The 15,636-nt window shown below is 40.7% G+C and overlaps 1 protein-coding gene across 2 annotated transcripts in view; it reads right to left on the minus strand.

Annotated features, from left to right (window-relative positions):
- Window positions 1-10,247, minus strand: part of VDR (vitamin D receptor) — a 100,368-nt gene extending 90,121 nt beyond the window's left edge. Inside the window, exon 1 of one of the 2 annotated variants that reach the window (XM_026660753.2) lies at window positions 10,214-10,247. The gene's annotated coding sequence lies outside the window, so the exon portion shown is untranslated. Of the gene's footprint in view, window positions 1-6,758; window positions 6,817-10,213 lie in introns of those variants that run through there. The other variant, XM_026660752.2, reaches the window with a different exon arrangement.
- Window positions 10,248-15,636: the final 5,389 nt, after the last annotated feature.

Raw genomic sequence — 15,636 nt, forward strand, 5'->3', positions numbered from 1 at the left:
GGGGAGGAGGAGCTCTACAGCTGCTCCGGAGTCCAGCCCGGCAAGCTGCGGGGGAAGGGCTCTGGCTGCCAGAGCCCCATGCGAGCGGCTGAATTTCCTGCAGCCCTCCCAGCCGCGCCTCGCTCTGCATGGGGGGGAAATCCCGGACATTTTTAGTGATTTACAAATTCCCCCCCGGACGCTATTTTTAAACACAAAAAGCAGGACATGTCCGGGTAAATCCGGACAAATGGTAACCCTAATTATGACCTATCTGAAATTTTAGATTGTATCCACTAGTATGGTTGTTACATATAGATTTCATATTATAGACTAGCAATGGTGTGTTGCAACACGTAGCAACTTGCTCTTGGGTCAGGAATTGACATTTATGACAAATGGACAGTGGGGATCAAACAGAAAACAGCACGCGTAACTCCATCCTCAGCAAACTATACCTGCCTCTAACAGAGGTCTGTCTTTTTCTTACTCTTTTGCAACACTTTTATAGCTCAATGAAGTCTCATTAATTGAACTGAACTGTGTCTCTTGTCACTGGATTCATAGTGATCAAGTTAAATGTTCAGCAGGTTTTTCATGGATGCCTGAGATTCTGAAGCAATACGCAACCTTTATAATTCAAATTAAAAAAAAACCCCAAACCTCAAATTACATGGTCTAACCTTGCACAGCAGTCTTCTCTGCTATCTTTGTGCAACCTTGATACATAAACTAGATACCCACACTTAATCACTAGATAGTCACCCAGTGGCATGTCTCTATTCAGGTGAAGATTAATTACCAGCACAACTATGAGCCCTCAAGTTGTCTTATTATCCGAGCTGAAGAACGGAAATTTCAGTATTCCTCAAATCTCTCTAGAGAAATTAATTCTACTCCCCTTCCCGATCCCAAAGGAGACCAGGACTGAGCTACCTTACAAAAAATTAATCTGTTTTGAGTCAAATCCTCAAGTAAACCAGATTATCTAGAAAGCCAGAAAACTGTTTGGACTTGTTATTATGAATGTACAGTATTTTGAGTGGTCACAGGTTCACCTCACCCTCCTTGTACTCAAAACAAGTTTGAGTTTTCCATCAGTACCAAGGATTCACTGTAGTCATAAATTTACACCTGATATCATCACCCACCCACATCTCCAATCCAAATCCTTAACAGTAAGATAAAGGTACCTGGTTACAAATTGTTATATTACACACAGGATCTAAGACATTTGAATCCAGAGACTAAGTAGTTTATAAATGGAAGATTTTCAAATGTCTTTAATATTGTACAAATGTGTGTTTCACTGTCACATGTTTTTCAAAAATCTGTCAAGTCTATTCTTGATGTCATGGATACAAGTACACTCCCACAAGCATTTCTATGGGTTCAAATCTTAAATTATGTTAAATCTAGATACATTTTAAAACAAAACATTCAAAATAGTTTAAGAATATGAGAATGGCCGTACTGGATCAGAACAATGGCACATCTAGCCCAGTATCCTGTCTTCCAACAGTGGCCTGTGTCAGATACTTCAGTGATTCAGTCCATCATCCAGCTCCTGGCAATCAAGAGGTTTAGGGACCCCCAGAGCATGGGGTTGCGTCCCTGACCAACATGGCTAATAGCTGTTGATGGATCTAGCCTCCATGGAACTTATCTAAATCTTTTTGAACTCAGTTATACTTTTGGCCTTCACAACATTCACTAGCAACAAGTCCCCCAGGCTGACTGTGCACTGTGTGACAAAGGTACTTCCTTTTGTTTTAAACCTGCTGCCTATTAATTTCACTGGGTGACCTCTAGTTCATGTGTTATATGAAGTAGTAAGTAACACTTCCTTATTCATTTTCTCTATACTAACCATGATTTTCTAGATCTCTATCATATCCCTGCCTTAGTTATATCTTTTCTAAGATGAACAGGAGAGATTAAAATGACTGGGACTAATACGGAAGCTGTTCCATCCCCCTAATAATTTTTGTTGCCGTTCTCTGAACCTTTTCCAATTCCAGTACATCTTTTTTGAGATGGGGTAAACCAGAACAGAATGCAGTATTCAAGGTGTACCATGGATTTATATAGTGGCATGATGACATTTTCTGTTTTATCTATCCCTTTCCTACTGGTTCCTAACATTGTTAGCTTTTTTGACTGCCGCTGCACATTGAGCAGATGTTTTCAGAGAACTATCCATGATGATGATGCCAAGATCACTGTCTTGAGTGGTAAGAGCTAATTTAGACCCCACTATTCTCCACCCCACCCATGTGCACTACTTTGCATTTATTAACATTGAATTTCCTCGGCTATTTTGTCACCCAGTTCTGTGAGATCCCTTTGCAACTTTTCATAGTGAGCTTTGGACTTCACTATCTTGACTAACTTTGTCTAGTCTGCAAACTTTACCACCGCACTCTTTACCCCCTTCTCCAGATCATTTATGAATATATTGAACAGCACAGGTCCCAGTACAGATCTTGGGGGGACCATAATATTTACCTCTTTCCATTATGAAAACTGACCATTTATTCCTTCCCTTTGTTTCCTATCTTAATTCTTGAGAGGACCTTCCCTCTTATCCCATGACTGCTTAGTTTGCTTAAGATCTTTTGGAGTGGGACCTCTTTGTAATAGAAAGAGAGCCTGAGACCTGGCATAAGGCCCTGTTGAGATAAAGCAAAGTTAGCAAGAGACCAGCTATAAGCAAAAGTCAGGCCCTGTTACAAAGCAGATGCCTGCTTGCAGGTTCACTATCCAATACATAAGCTTGGCAAACACTCCTAGGCACTGAGTATTCACATAAACACATTCCAGAAGGGTGACACCAGAACACCCCAATACAAGGTTATGGTGTAAACACATTCCCCCGAAGATGATACAGGGACACAGTGACCCCTCCTAAAGATAAGATCAGGATGACAGGATGATGGATAGAGATGTTTTGATAGAGCCTACAGGTACAAAGTAAAGGATGATAACTAATCACATCAGAGGGGCAATATGTAACATGTCTGTATCAGTGTATAAAAGAGGGATCACAAAGGGGGTGTCTGGCCGGGAGGAAAATCAGAAAGTCCTGCCGCTCACTGAGCTGGTCCATTGTTATGGGCATACATGTATTAAGTGTACCTGGAGCACGTATATAGCGCTAATACTGTGCTTTGTCTGGAATAAACCTGGCTGAATGCCTTCACCACTGAACAGTCTGTGGACTCCTTGGGCCATTTGATTGAAGGATGCTGTACAGGCACCATGCAGAGAGAACACGCATGCAAACAACAACTGACAGTCTTTGACAAGTGTTTTCTGACAGTCCAAGTACACTATATCAACTGATACAATTCAGTTTTTATAATCAGCCTGATAATTCTGTTCTTTACTATAGTGTCAACCAATTTGCCTGGTACTGAAGTTAGCCTTACAAGCCTGTAATTACCAGGATCACCTCTGGAGCCTTTAAAAAAAAAAAAAAAAAACCAACTGGCATTACATTAGCTACCCAGTAGTCATCTGGTACAGAGGATTTTTAAGCAATAGGTTACATACCATAGTTAGTAGTTTTGCAATTTCATATTTGAGTTCCTTCAGAACTCTTGGATGAATACTGTCTGGTCCAGATGACTTATTACGGTTTAATTTATCAATTTGTTCCAAAATCTTCTCTACTGAAACCTCAATCTGGGACAGTTCCTCAGATCTATCACCTAAAAAGAATGGATCATGTGTGGGAATCTCCCTCACATCCTATGCATTGAAGATGGATGCAAAGAATTAATTTAGCTTCTCTTCAATGGCTTTGTCTTCCTTGAGGGCTCCTTATCACCCTGATCATCCAGTCGCTCCACTGATTGTTTGGCAGGCTTCCTGCTTCGGATGTACTGTGGTTAGATTTTGTTTCTTGCTAGTTGCTCTTCAAAATTCATTTTTGGCCTGCCTTATTACACTTGACTTGCCAGAGTTTATGTTCCTTTCTATTTTTCTCAGTGGGATTTGACTTCCAGTTTTTAAAGGATGCCTTTTTGCCTCTAGCCACCTCTTACTCTGCTGTTTAGCCATGGTGGCCTTTTTTTTGGGAGGAGGGGGGTCCTCTTATGCTTTCATTCTTAATTTGGGATATACATTTAGTCTGAGCCTCTATTTCAGTGTTTTTAAAAATAGTTTCCATGTAGCTTGCAGGCATTTCACCCTTGTGACTGTTCCTTTTAATTTCCATTTAACTAGCTCCCTCTTTTTTAAAATGTAGTTCCCCTTTTTGAAATTAAACGCCACTGTGTGGGTTTCTTTGGTGTTTTCCCCCCTACAAGGATGTTAAAATTTAATTACATTATCGTCACTATTACCAAGAGGCTCAGCTATATTCACCTCTTGGATCAGACCCTGTGCTCCACTTAGGACTACATCAAGAATTGCCCATCCCCTTGTGGGTTCCAGGACTAGTCGCTCCAAGAAACAGTCATTTATGGTGTCTAGAAATTTTCTTGCTGCATCCCATCCTGGGGTGACATATCTGGAATCAATAGGGGGATAGTTGAAATCCCTCATTATTATTGCGTTTTTTGTTTTTGTAAACTCATCTCCCTGGGCATTTCACAGTCACCATTCTGGTCAGTAGCATATTCCTATATTCTTAATATTCAAGCAGGGAATTTCTATCCATGAAGATTCTACGGTATCTTCACTTAAGATTTTTACTATATTTGACTCTATGCTCTTTCACAGAGTGCCACTCCTCCATCAGCACAACCTACTCGGTCATTCCTCTGTATTTTGTACCCTGGTATAACTGTGCCCCATTGATTATAATTGTTCCACCAAGTTTCTATGGTGCCTTTTGTATCAATGTCCTCATTTAATACCATTCATTGAAGTTTACCCATCTTAGTATTTTTTCCTAGCATTTTTATACAAGCACTTATTAAATTGGTCAATATTTAGTGGTCTGTCTTCATGTAATGTAACTGAATGGGACTCATTTGACTGTTTCTCTTCAGTTCCTATCTGTACTTTATCAACGTCTATCCTCACCTCTTTACTAGGATATAGAGTATCCCCTTTAATAAATCCTCCCCCAAGGGATCCCCTCTGAGCTGTTTGCTCCTTTGTACTGGTCAGCTTTCCCCCAGCACTCAGTTTAAAAACTCCTCTAGGACCTTTTTAATTTTACATAGCAGCAATGTGAACAGGTTCTGTTTTTGTTTAAGTGGAGCCCATCCTTCCTGTATAAAGTTCTTCCTTTCCTAAAAGGTTCCCCAGTTCTTAATAAGCCTAAATCCCTCCTCCAAAAGTCATCTCATCCACACATTAAGACTCTGCAGTTCTGCTTGTTTAACTGGCCCTCTACATGGAACTAGAAGCATTTCAGAGAATGCTACCAGGGAGGTTCTGGACTTTAGTCTCTTACCTAGTATCCTAAATCTGTCCCACCTTTCCCTGTTGTGCCACAATCACTACCTCCTCCCCAGCACATAAATCTATCTAGATGTCTTGAGAAGTCTGCAACCTTTGCACCCAGCAGGCAATTCACCAGGAGCTTCTCCTAGTCATCACAAACCCAGCTATTACCCGTCTGTTTATAATAACTGGGGTCCCCTCCCTGGAAGGAGTATCCTCTGTGCAAAAGGATACCATGACATCTGAAAGGAGGGTCCTCCTCCACTTATTTATCAAGGCCCTAAATACCACAAATAATTTTCACATTTAACTTTATGCACTGAAAAATCCTATTGATTTCAGTAGGATTTCTCATAGTGTGTTAAACAGGTACTTAAACTTTTGCAGGATCTGGTCCAAAGAGAGAAGTTCAGGGTTGTGTCTCTCTCGTACCAGAGTCCTGGTCTGAAAGTAGGACTTAAAAAGAAGCAAACCTTTCAGTTGCCCGTTAGAAGTTTGTTAAAAACTTAAAGATCAGACTTAGTCTGAAAATTTACCACCTACTATTTAATACAAAATAAAGCTTGCAACAACAACAAAAGATTATTGGAATGGAAAGAGAAGCTGTACTTGTAAAACTAAGAATTCTGTATTAAAGAACAAGAGAAACATGCATTATGGTTTAAACACGTCTCTTGTTTTCTTAAAGCCATATCAAATATTAATTGTGTCTTGATGTCCCCACCACCCAAAAACAGAGATTAAAGAATCCTTAGAATATAAGGGAAAGCATAATACCTACTTGACACTGATGCAGATATTAAATAACTAAGTTGTTGACACTACATTCCAATCTACGACTACAGTCACATTACTGCAACCCGTCACACTGCCCTTATCCCTTGGGGGCGAAAACCAGAAGGTTTTTTTTTTTATTATGCAAGAAAATATTGCTGAAATTGCTATAAATAGCTCAGGGACAAGTTAAGACCTTCAGAACTATGGGGAGAGGGAGGGGAAAAAAACCAAACAAACAAACAAACAAACCCAAACTTTGTTCCTAATTTGAGGGGGAAATCATTATGTCAATGTAGAACATTTAGTAATGCAAAAATGCAGGGAAATAAAGGATAAAGAGAAGTAAATAATTGTTAAACCTAGTAATTATTAATTACTGTCATTAGGAAAACTTTTCTAAAACAAGTCTTGCCGTATTTAAGAGTGTTTTAGAAAGGCTATTGTCTCTTGCCTGCATTAAGAACACTATTGAGAAAAATCACATTTAATGCAGTGAATGTCACCTGAATTTAGCAAAATTGGAGCACCAAGACTGGTGGGGGGGGGGAGGAATTTAAGGATTGGGTAAATCACTAAGCTAGATAAAAAGAAAGGTTATTTACCTGCAGTATTTGATCTCTGGCAGCATGCAGCTATAAGAGGTTGCGACTGCCAGCTCTGTGCCTCCAATGGACAGACTAGTGGAGCTGACTAGTAAACTGAGAATATAAAACTCTCAGCAGAGCTGCAGTCATGTGACTTGAAGACAGAGTCAGAATGCCCCAGCCCTCAATTGTCAGTTCCTTTTCTAGCAACACGGCTGACGACTCACAGGAAGCAAGTGGGTGAAAGTGGATCTATTATGACCATGTACCTTTGGAGAAAAGAATTACAGGTAATTCTTTTTCCCTTCCCAGAGATGAGTTTTGATAAGAGAGCCCCATTCCTAGAGAAAAAGTAGAAAAGTCAAACTTCCAGAATCTGAACGATTTACAATTCAGTTTTTGAAACAGAACAACACTATGCTCAGAAAGCAGCCTGACCAAAGACATTTGGGGCTGGGGTAGAGAGGCTACGTGTTTTTACATGAGGGCAGAAAAAAAATGTAGTCACAATTAGAGACAAAAAGCTCCTCTTCCCAGTCACCAAGAGGAGGAGAACCTTACTAATCTGAGCATAAATACAGATAAGAGCTCCACACCTGAAATCACAGGGAAAGTAACATGCTATCTACTCACTAGAAGAGACTGTGATACTATATTGGAAAAAAAAAAATATCCTCAGAACAGGCAGAATACAGATCTGAACTAGCCAGCATGATCTCCATACTCTTAATGTAAGCCAAGATTTAAACTATAGTATGATATAGTACTTTGTTATTATTCAATATTAAAGTTAATGTCTTCCCAGTTTAAGAAACCCAGCCTTCTGGCCAGCAGTATTAACAATAGTAATATATCTATGGATAAAAAGTGCAGTATAAGGGTTCTCAAAGTGCCTTACAAAAGGAATTAGTCATTACCATTTCCATTTTACACATGAAAGATTTGAATCAAACAGGTTAAGTGACTTGACCTGTGTCACCCAGCAGGTCAGTAGCAGAGCTGGAAATAGAATCCAGGTCTTCAAGTCCCAGTCTGGTGCCCTACCCACTGAGCCACACTACCACCCAATGGACAGAGAAACTGGGTGAATGACCCCAGTTCTGAGATTGGAAAGCAAAACACACTATAGAATTAAGCAAATATATATTTAGACGGCAAGCTAATGCGTCTTATCTATGTTCTGCAAAGTGCTAACATTTATTGGGGGGGATACGAGGGATAGCTCAGTGGTTTGAGTATTGGCCTGCTAAACCCAGGGTTGTAAATTCAATCCTTGAAGGGGCCATTTAGGGATCTAGGGCAAAAATCTGTCAGAGACAGTACTTGGTCCTGCTGAGAAGGCAGGGGACTTGACTCAATGACCTTTCAAGGTCCCTTCCAGTTCTATGAGATTATATTATATATTTTATATGGAAATATGCCTATTTATTTATAAACAACTACCCTGTCAGCATATTCATGGGCTCTACAACTCTTTTACAGAAATGAGACTGAGGCAATGTCTATGTGACAGGCATTAAACCAGCATAACTACAGCACCATAGTGCAGATGCAGCCTACACCTACAGAAGGCATTTTTCCATCAACCTAGGACCACCACCTTGCCGAGTGATGGTAGTTAGGTCAATGTAATCATTCTTTCATCAACCTAGCTGCATCTACACTGGGGGATTAGATGAGCATAGCTATGTCACTCAAGGAGGTGGATTTTTCACACCCCAAGTGAAGTAGCTATAGCAACCTACATTTTAAGTGTAGGCATATCAGGCCTGAAAGTTGGACATGCCTAAACTAATCAGATGTTTAGAAATCGACAAGGAGACTCAGACAAGTTCCTGAACCAAGAAGGACAGATGACGATTTCTGCTAATACTTACACGAAGGCACAGCTTTTCCTATGAAGAAAGAAAGAGTTAAATGAAAGCAAAATTCATTTAACAAGTAAACATCAGACTACTCAAGTTTCCCTCATTTCAATGGGCATTACCCATTTTAGTCCCAAAGTTCCCTATATTCTATATAAATGTGGTGTCTCTCTCACTTTTATTGTTAAAAGTTATGTACATCAGAAATTCAGAATCAAGAAGCTGAGTTTCTAGGGGGGAAAAACAAATGTTATTTACTCCAGGAGAAGGATTCCTACAGCATTTTGAGCTTCCCACATGAATAATACTTGTATCTCAGTCACAGATTGTGTCCCACATGGGCCATGGAAGGTTGAAAAAAAAGGGGGGAGGGGAGAAGAGAAACAGCCAACTGAGCCCCATAATTTGCTTAAAGTTAGGTGTATGCTTAACCATCTTAACTATGCAACTCAAAGGTCCTAGTGCAGCAAAATTTTCTTCTCTCCACAGGAAAGGACTCAGCAATACCTAACCCACAGTTGTACTCTCTAATCACATATTATGGCTCTGCCAGAATTCTTAGCTTGCTCACCAACTATACCAGTCATATGCTAGAAGTCTCAGACACAAAAGGGATCCGTTTTAAGAGCCTCATCCTTGGACATATAGGGAGTAAAAACAGGAATACAGACCATAGCAACCTTTTTGACCATACATATACAAAATAGGGTAACAATGGGGTAATGTTTCAAACCCATGTTAAAAGAAGTTTCACAGTGCAATAGTGATCCCAGTTGGACTGTTTTCTAACATGGTTTGCATGGCCAATCTATATGTTGCAATAGCGTTTGGCCTCACTCGTACCCGCAGGACAAACTACATTAGAATACAATTCAAACAGAAGCAGTGAAGGAGGGGGAACTATACATTTTGTTTTGATTTTACATGATTTGCAAAGACTCCAGCACTACACCATCACAAGACCTTTATGCCAGACATGACCCTTTCAACAGAAGACATTCTGATGCCATCTATGCAACCAAAAACCATCAACTACTACTTCACTTCCAGCATAGTTAGAACAAAAGCTACTAAAAATTCAGTGCCTGATGCAGTTACACTAAAGCACCCTTCACCTGGTTTGACAGCATGAAAGGGACTTAAATTGGGTGTGATGCCGCTTTATGCTGCCAGAGTGGTATGTAAGAACCTTATAGGGCAGGGGTTCTCAAACTTCATTGCACCGTGACTCCCTTCTGACAACAAAGTTACTACATGACCCTGGGGTAAGGGGCTGGAGCCTGAGCCCCACTTCCCTGGGGGGGGGGGGAGAAAAAAAGAGCTCAGGCTTCAGCTTCAGCCCCAAGTCCCAGCAAGTCTAATGCTGACCCTGCAACCCCATTAAAATGGGGTCCCGATCCACAGTTTGAGAACCGCTGTTATAGAGTAACTGAGAATTCAGGTTTCTGAGCTGAAGTAACTCATTTTTCCGAATGTCTGTTTCTGTTAGAGACAACGTTTAGAGTTGACTTTTAAAGCCAAAAGGACCATAAGCACAAAAGTAATTGTTGGATATTTGTAATTCTGCAAGACTATCTTCTATACAAAGTATTTTAAAGAGCTACTTACCGATGCTCTATCAACACGAATGTTTCAGAGTCAGGATACAGAAGACTTATGTTGGCACCTACTGACACGCCAGGCAAGGGGTATATAATCCTAGCAACAAAGTGGGCAGTCTCTAGAATCAAGATGCATGTATTAATATTTCAGGTAGTCATTCCGTGAGCTTTTTAGTCTACATTTTCAACAAGCTATAACTAGGAGTTACTTCCCAAGGTTAGGTTTATATTGATAACATTAATATCATGGGTGTGGTGGAGCAAAGTAATGTTTCTGAGTTACAGCCGATTCAGCAAGTTGCTTAACTACATACCTATCTTTAAGCATGCGAGTAACCCCATTGAATTGAATGGGGCTGTTTAAATATCTTGCTAAGTTGGTGCCTAAATATGGAGAGTAAGATGCTACTTGTAGTGATCTCTTGATCACTATGAAAAGTGGTGATGAGGGTTGGATCTCAGTCTGTATATGGCGGAAAAGAGGGACAATGTTGGATGTCTCTGTCCCATAACAGAAATTAACAAGTTTAACACCAAGCCATTATCATGGCTCCACAATACGGTAATAAAAATATGTATCTTAGTCTGACCAAGAAGGAAACCTGACAGCTAATTAAATGGATTGCCTTGAACCCCTTCCTCCTCTTCTTTCTGCCCCTTAGCCATAAGAGATTAGTATATTCAAATCTGTTGGTTAATATTTCAAATACAAAATGCTAAAGGCCAAAGAAACAAAACTCCCATATAACAACTAATATCAACCAAGGAGGATTTAAAGCACTAGGTATATCTAGTATTTTAGCTCTCTTTTTTTCTCTTTGGATATAACCAAACAGATTCATCTGTCTTAAACAGCAAAGAACATTAACTGGTATGTGTCATTTTTTCCACTGATCATCAGTGGCTTGCTTATTTACCTTTTGCTAGGTAACACCTGCTAGTGTAAATCAGCTTTAAACATGCACGTGCGCGCACACACACACACACAAATTAAGAACAGGTAACTGGATGTGGGACTTCCAGGTACAGCCCTTAACTTCTCTCCATCCCTTTATCATTCTGCAATGGATATTTTTAGGTCCATGTTTTAAGCAGTTGCTTCTAGTTTCTGGGTGCTCAACTTGAGACAGCTTCGGGCCCTATTTTCATGGGCTGTGAACACCCTCAACTCCAAGTGAAGTTGTTGGAAGATCAGCACTACTGGGAAAAGAAAGATCAGGCCCAAATTGGACACCAAGAAACTGAGGCATCCGAACTCAGAAGACAATGGATACAGGTGTCCACATCAAGAATCTGAGAACATCCTTCACATGGCCGTCCAGGCTGAACCCAGTGATTAAGGAGCTTCATTTTAGAAGTCTCACTAAGACTTCTCCACAGCAGCTCCACCGTCCTCATCCACCCAAGCTATTCTAACCCATTGTATATTCCAGAACATGTCCTCAATAACCCTTAATTGACCCAGAATGCCCTGACAAGCTTAATTACTAGCAGAAGATACTAGCATTCGAATTTTCCTTCTTTTAGTCATCTTATTTGCTGCAGAATTTTAAAAAGAGAAAAAGGAGGGGGGAAAAAATAAACCAAAAAATTGGGAAGAAAAAAAAAAAAAAAAAAAACCACTTTAAAGCCATCAAGAGTCTTTGACCTGGCTGGACTTTTGTTCCCTTTCTATCTTGCAGCTTATATTTGTGTTCTGGTTTACCAGTCCCTCCCTCCTCCACAAGTACAGACTGTTTCCACATGCCAGAGTTGCTGTTAATAACTCTGACAATAGATCAGCCATTTGTATTATCAAAACTACCTTCTTTCAATGGGCTACTAAAGTGTTTGGGAGCCATATTTTCCCTCTACCCAATCAAATTGTGAAATGCTGTTGCTATAGGGATTTTCCCCATAAAGAAGTACATTTCTAAGGCTGTGCAGGGGTTGTATATAAGCTGACTAAATCAAACCCCTCTTTCAGAAACTAATATTTAAGTAGGTTAGCATAGTATAATCTTGATGCATCCCCCTCCTCCGTCTCTGAGAGAAAGAAACTTTTACACATTTAAGCCTAGCTACCCAACTTCAGGTGGTTTGGGGACAGGCAGGAAAGGTAAAAATGAAATGATCTCCTTGGACCCCACATGGGCAAAGCCCTTCTTTCCCACAAGTTTTTCCGCAGTGGCAACAGGTTAACAGTTATTTAATGAGAACATGACATTTCTGTACAGTTTGCTAAAAATGTTCTAACAAAGTCAGGGTGTTGTGCGCTTTGATTTACAATTAAGAGTTTATCCAAAAAGGGAAACTAGAATTCTGGTGATCTTCCTACTAAGGTACTTGCTGGGCTGAGTTAGTAAATTACTTAATAGGGCCAGTAGATTAAAACATCTCAATAGTTTCTGTGATCTCCTAGGAAACGGGTTTAGATAATTTCACACAGGCAGGTGGTGTTGATTGGATGTTGAGTACACTCAAAGCCAAGAAAGGAAAGGTCCATATTTATTGCTAGTTATTACCCTACCCATCCATACATGTTCTCTATAATTCCATCCCTTTGTAAAACATGTTTTGGCAAGTTAGTCACCTTCTTTTCTTGGACATGTTCCTGCTTCCTATAGAGTAAGTTCCTATCCATCTTATAATGGAAGGCAGAAGCTAGTCTCACCACAGCTCATGAGATGAACGGTACCCTAAGTTTTCTTCAGGTCAATTGTCCAGTCCTTATCCTTCCACAGAGGCAAAGGGAGGGCAGTAGCAGATGCCTACACTTCCATGTCTGCATTCAGGGTTGCTCAGTATATACAAAATCAGGTGTCTTTCAGCAAAAGCCAAAGGACACAGCTTCAAGGAGAAAAATACTTAGGTTTATGAGCTGCTTTAGAGGATGTATCCCATCAGTTAGTAAGTACCTTGAAGGACCTTCTTTTGCTAAGATAACCAGGTACCTGCTACTCCTACCTCACCCAGTGCCCTGGGTCAACACACACACAGTGGCTCAGCATCTTTAAGTGGTGCTACAAAAATTGGTTGAGGGATTCCAGATGAGTGCATTCTTGGACCGAAGTTCTGCTGTAGCAGGAGAGTCTGCCAGGAAAGATGGGCTTTCCTGCAAAGATTGCCATTGAGCAAGAGGGAGTGCTCAATGCACAGTAGGATTTCCAGAAATGCCCATGCACATGTCGGAGCAGCAAGTGCCCAGGAACATACCCATCTAATGTATGCTGGCAAGAGCATGAACCACTGCAGAGTAGAGACAAAATGGGGCCTCCTCAATATACCAAGGAAGGTGAAGGAAGCTCTAGAAGTATGTAGGCAAAATGGATATTCCTATACCCTCAAATTAATGTTGGATTCACTCTTCCCCTCCCGCCCATGTCTCCAAGAGTTGCAGGAAGGGTCATTTTAAACACATCTGAAGTCTACCTTGGATTATTGCCAGTATACCAAACTAAGTAGATCTAGCTCATAGGTCAAGCCAAAAATATATCCCCCACCTTTAATTAACCTGGAGCACAGCAGCCTCTGCTGGACTCTAGCCTTAAATAAATAAATTATAGGAGATATCCTATCTCCTAGAACTGGAAGGGACCTTGATAGGTCAGTGAGTCAAGCCCCCTGCCTTCACTAGCAGGCCCAAGTACTGATTTTGCCCCAGATCCCTAAGTGGCCCCCTCAAGGATTGAACTCACAACCCTGGGTTTAGCAGGCCAATGCTCAAACCACTGAGCTATCCTTCCCCCCTTGCAGTGCTATTGCCCTCTTCATCAGAGGTACAGATGGTAGCAGGTCCCAAATCCTAAAATCTCCCTAGTCTTGACCAACTAAAAGGGAAATGTGTTTGTCATGGAGCTCACTGTTAAATCCCATGATTCTTCATCTTTTCCTTGAGCTCAGGATTTTCCAGCAAAGTGAGAAGTTTTGCAAACTCTGTTTTTTGTTATCTGATCATTCTTTGTCCAACTGCCCAAGATTCCAATACTTCTTCACAGGAAGTCTCAGGTGACTTGTTTTAGTTTTGGCTAAGTTACAGAGGTATAAAAATGTTTTTAAACACAGTGTCAGCACTTTAACCAAGGACAGAAATAGCCACCTCTCCACAAGTAGCACAGTTATATTTGCAATTTGCATAGGGTTATGTTATATAGCCATCTGTCTTAAGTACCTTAGTATCTAGGCACAACAATTAGTAAAAAGCAAACAGTACAGAAAGCAATTCTCCTCATGATTTAAGAATTTATTTTTAGTTTTGTTTTTGAAAGAGTAAATCTGGATTTTTGTTGCATGATTCCACATCTTGAGGTGATCACAAGCAAGACTGGTTTCAGGCAGCCTCCAAGCAGTCTTTTCTTGGGGTTCTCCAACTGCATAATCCCTATAGAGCACAATCACTTGGGTGAGTTGTGGGTAATGAAGTGGGGTCCCAACATTGACAAGTCCCGACATAGGAAAGCTTTTGGAGATTAGGACCAAGACAGAATTTGTTCTAGAAATTAACAGGGGAGCCAGTGGCTTTCTTAGAGCACCAGGGTGAGGGTTTGCATTGGCTTTTGTTGGTGAAGACACTGGAAGTCAGGGCCAGTGCAACCCATTGTAGTGCCCTAGGCAACCGCCTAGGTCGCCTAATTTTGGGGGGGGGGGCGGGGCGGCGGCGACCGCAGCAGTATTTCGGCAGCGGAACCTTCCACTGTCTCTGTGGGGGGCGGCATTTTGGGGAGGGACCTTCCGCCGCCTAGGGCGGCAGAAAAGCTGGCGGCACTCCTGCTGGAAGTAGTTGCAGATTCCATATGGTGGTGAAGCGACTTAAATTGAAAGTGATGAAAACAGAGTTTACTGTCTACTGTAGATCCTTGTCTATAAGTTAACCAGCCAAAATGCATCCTTGCAGAATACTTCTCATCTGAGGACAGTAGCTTTTTAGGGGGTGGGGAGAGGACAAGCAAGTACTTGAGTTATTTGCTAAAGGATAGGAGAATAGGTTTTCATGCCTGTTTTATAAGGCTCCTTTAAAAAGGACGGAGAAAGTTTCACAGATTTCTGTGAATAACTGCTCATAATACATTTTAAGTAAACTTTTACAGACATAGTATTCGGTACCGTTTATCCTCCCTAGCCATGATTAGAATACACAGCTCAAATCTCTAGGCATTTGGTTAAAATCATTCTCATCTGAGTAACAGGATAGGTTTGCATTTAGGGTACAGTTCTATCAAAGTTGTAGTGCTCCTAAAATATTTTTTTCTAGAGCAATCAGGACTCTTAACTGTCTCATAACAAGATTAGCTTGAACTTTCCTGCATTTCAAGTTTGCTGACAGATTTCAGAAAACACTTACTTAGAATGCAGAAAATTCCTATCTAAATGACAGAAAAATCTGCCTCACAGCATGAACACTTTCTCAAGCACTTTAGACTCACATCAAGAACTTCAACTCAGATTCAGTTT

Source organism: Terrapene carolina, unplaced genomic scaffold (genome assembly GCF_002925995.2).
Source record: "Terrapene carolina triunguis isolate 2854851 unplaced genomic scaffold, T_m_triunguis-2.0 Scaffold836, whole genome shotgun sequence".
Lineage (NCBI taxonomy): Eukaryota > Metazoa > Chordata > Testudines > Emydidae > Terrapene > Terrapene triunguis.